General features: G+C 37.7%; 1 long non-coding RNA gene across 1 annotated transcript in view; it reads left to right on the top strand.

Annotated features, from left to right (window-relative positions):
* Window positions 1–386: 386 nt before the first annotated feature.
* The window catches only part of LOC138007719 (uncharacterized), a 15091-nt gene continuing 11298 nt past the window's right edge, over window positions 387–4179 (top strand). The window contains exon 1 of the long non-coding RNA XR_011124100.1: window positions 387–518. This is a non-coding gene — a long non-coding RNA (uncharacterized lncRNA). The remainder of the gene's footprint in view (window positions 519–4179) is intronic.

Below are 4179 nucleotides of genomic sequence, written 5' to 3'. Positions count from 1 at the left end.
AAGGGCTTACTATTGGAAGGGCTTATAATTGGAATATTATTTCTATTAACAGATAGAGAGCTAGCTACAAGGCCGGGGTGTTACGTTGAAAAGTTGATCTCACGACACCGGCTTCTTGATCTGTTATTCGATTAAATGAAAATATCTAAGACTGGAATTTTCAATTCAACAGCTTATATGACTCAGGAAAAAATAACCGTAGCTTTTCTTTTAATACAAAGGAAACTGAGTTTTGATAACGAATCGCACGGTTGATCAGTGTAAAATAAATGAATTTGCCTGTTTGTGATGATTCCGGATGAATATGATGATATTCAAACTCATTGCCTGCAGTAATACTGAAGCAGCTGGGCAGATAATTTCCTATATAAATGAATGAAGAATTTCAATCTTATACCGAATCATAGCACACCCACGGAAAACTGAAGGAGGTACTTTTTAAAAGCATCAATTTATAGGCAAGTCGACCTCTTAAGTTATTTACTGCTTCAGACACGAGAGAAGACAACGTTTTAAAGGTATTCATAACTTGTTCAGTTTTTCGTTTTTGACATCAATATATATAATATATATATGTGAATCACCAGTTGGTATTATATCATCAGCCTTTTCAGAAATTTATTATATTATTATTTTTTGCCTGAATACCTTTGATGTTGAGCGTTCCAAAAGTATAATTGCCATCATGGTAGGCTGTCATTGTCAAGTTATGACAACACTTGAGAATCAAGGTTATGTTCAATGTTGGCTGCTATACTGACATGTATCCGTGAGAGGTCAAATTATTCCTTCTAAATGCATGACCGATACAGGAAAAAGCAAGTGAAGGCGCGGGAACCTATACAGCTGGTTCAAATTCGACTGGTTGGAGTTTTTTTTTTTTTTTTTCAATTAATGCCAAATATTTTCAATCATTTCAATCAGAACTGTTTGTAAATATGTTGTACAGCCTTCAGCCTTCAATATCTTCTGTCGGATTCGATATAAAGGTTGAATTTTTTCGAGCAAGGTCTCCGTGCACTTTGCTTTGATCATCTGTATTTATTTTCATTTGTTCAGAGGTCTAGAGAGTATATATCGAAATGCATGGACACACTAGTTTTGATCTAGTTTTATGCGCTACCAAGAGAAAACAGAGCTGATAAAGAAATTTGGCCTCTCTCTGCAGATGGCGCATTTTCGTATTTGAATAATTTGGCAGATCTAAAAGGAAAAGGAGCTACAGAATTCATAAAGAGTCAGTAAACTTGGCAAAAGATATTACTGCTTAATGGTTAGAGCGGACACATCATCAGGGTTAATTCTTGTCTTAGACTAGCAAAAATATGTCGGTTTTTGAAGAAATTTGAATCATCACATTACTTAATTCCCATCACTTGGGACTATGCTATTGTAGCTTTCAATCTGTTCCGAATAACCAAAGAGGAGAGGATGCGTTGGTAAAGCAGGGGGAGATTTTCGACCTCTATAACATCTAAACGGCGACTTTACATCACTGGAATTCAACCGTTTTTATGTTACATTGTTACATTTTACATTTTTACATTACTTTATGTTACATTTTACAGAAAGTGGTCTGTAAAATGCCGTGACATAGGCTTAGTATGGGAGATGCTCGCTCCTACTCATGAACTCCTGACCCTGGTCAGGGTTGTGTGGGCCTATTTTCCATGCCTATGGCTAACCCTCACCCATGGATTCATAATGATAATAGGTCTGAGTGGAGTCCAATTTGGTCTGAAATCATACGAGTGATAAACAAAATCGGACGACCGCGTAGCGGGAGTCCGATTTGTTTCGCGAGTATGATTACAGACCAAATTGGACGACACTTAAAAGTCATGTAACCAATTAACCATAACCATTACAATTTCTGAGAAACAAAATTAATACATTTCTTTTCTTTGTCTGGTGTTACAAATTTGTCCATTTTGTAAAAAAAATCCCCAGTTTGATAGGGTAAGTGGCTGTTGCTATGGTTATTGTGATTGGTGGATTAAGCTGAATGCCTTAATATGATTGGCTGACGTAACTGTCCGATTTCAGGTATCCGATTTCAACCCCACAAAATAATTAGTGAAAAATAAAGTAGAAAAAAAGCCAATCGAATTTGAGAAAATTGTAATGGTTATGATTCAATGGGTAAAAGGAAGTTTTCCTTACACTCTCAAAGTTAGTTCTATCGAAACAAAAATAGCCACGGAGCCAGCATAGTCAGTAGCTTCACGAGAATCGGTGGTTTCTTTAATTTGTGTTAACAACGTTTTCATGATATTTTCAATTAGGATTTTGGCACCTGACAGTAACTGGGAAATAGGAGAAATGATAGTGATTAGGAATACCTTTCCTGGAAAGCGTGGTCAAAGATTGATTGTACAATGAGACGATGCTCGTTCTTTGTTAACTTTGTATTAGGGTGTAGTGTATGTAATGACATTTTGGCGTTCCTTTTTAATCTCCTATAACGATTACCTCACACTTTTTATATACCCTTTTGATCCCTGCTTTTCTTTGGCCAGTTGATTTCTGCGTAATGTTTTTGTTAACAAATGCGGGTAAATAAATTGTTTTGAAAGGCACAGGCCTCAAAATTTGTTTATGTTTCTCAAAGAAACGTCGCACATGTTATAAACGACATCTATTCAATTCAGATTAATATATGTTAAAAAATGGATTGTGTCTTTAAACACCATATGCTAGTAATAGTTTTCATTACATCTGCCCCCGCCTAAGAAAATACAGTTGGCGTTTTCCAATTAATATGTGCTGCAAATTTTGATGTGTTCATATTGTTTTACATGTAATTAGGTAGATAAATGAAAGTGAAAGATGCAAGGAAAGGATGACTGAGCAACAACCAACATGTTACGAAAAATAGTATTGCGTGACAAGCGTTACTGTCTCGAAGCTTCGCGAGAGTTCGTAGTTTGTTTATTTTTAGGTTCGTGCGTAAGCGTTTCTAAAGCGGTGTGTTTTGTAATCTTTCTATTATTAGATTCATTACTAATTTAGAAAGTTCTAGAAGTTTATTGTCAGAGTATATAAGTAGACGAGTCCAAACGGAGTGTTTTTCTAACTAGTTTTTCACAAGCGAAGAGTTGGCGTTGGCCGTGTTTAGTCAAGTGTGACAGAAGCTGTGTGCATTCAAGTTGGCGGAGGCCGTGTAAGTTTGTCGAGTACGTGTTATTTAGAGTTTACTTCGTGGAAACTACGTTCATTTTTGGAATAAATCTTCTTGTTGTTGTTCCGACAACCCTGCGTTCAGTTTAGTTTGCAAGCTACCTTTCCTCTAAACATTCGAACTCGTAACATTGGGGGCCTGTCCGGGAGAGGAATTCATTTGTTTGCTGACTACAGAAACCAGGAAAGGACAATTCAAGAAGGAGTTACAGCTAAAGTAAGGAGAGCTGTGCAAGAGAGTATATTGTGGTTTTGCTGTGGAATACTGCTATGGAAATGGAAAAGCTTTTGCAGATGGGGAAAGAATTTGGATTGCAAGGAGAAAAGCTGCTCGAGTTTGTAGAGAAGCAACAAAAGTTAGAACAAGAAAGAAGAAAGGAAGAGGAAGAAAAAAGAAGGGAACAGGAAGAAAAAGAAGAAAAACGCAGACAACTAGAACAGGAAAGAAGAAGGGAAGAGGAGGAAAAAGAAGAGAAACGCAGACAATTTGTAGAAGAACGAAGAAGGGAACAGGAAGAAAGAGAAGAAAAAAAGAGGCAATTACAAGAAGAAAGAGAAGAGAGACGTCGAATGCTTGAGGAGGATAAAAGAAAGGAAGAGGAAGAAAAAGAGGAAAGGCGCAGAAGAGAAGATGAAGAAAGAGAAACTAGGCGACAAGAACGCGAACTAAGAAAATTGGAGATGGAAGCCGAGCTGTTGAAACAAAAAGAGGCTATTGAAGCGGCAAAAAGAGAACATGAACTGGAGATTGCTCGTTTGGCTGTGGAGAATGCTGACGGACGTTCTGAAGTGAGAGAGGATCGGGCTAAGGCACCTAAACTCCCCTCGTTTGTTGATGGTAAAGACGATTTGGACGCGTATTTGCAGAGGTTCGAGAGATTTGCGGAGACAGCTAAGTGGAAAAAAGATGGATGGGCATCGAAGCTCAGTGCTCTGTTGTCTGGACGGGCACTAGAAGTGTATTCACGTCTATCGGAGGACGCAGCTAAGGATTATGAC

Source organism: Montipora foliosa, chromosome 6 (genome assembly GCF_036669935.1).
Source record: "Montipora foliosa isolate CH-2021 chromosome 6, ASM3666993v2, whole genome shotgun sequence".
Classification (NCBI taxonomy): Eukaryota; Metazoa; Cnidaria; class Anthozoa; order Scleractinia; family Acroporidae; genus Montipora; species Montipora foliosa.
The sequence above is the reverse complement of the archived record's forward strand: the minus strand, read 5'-3'. Positions and strand labels throughout refer to the sequence as shown.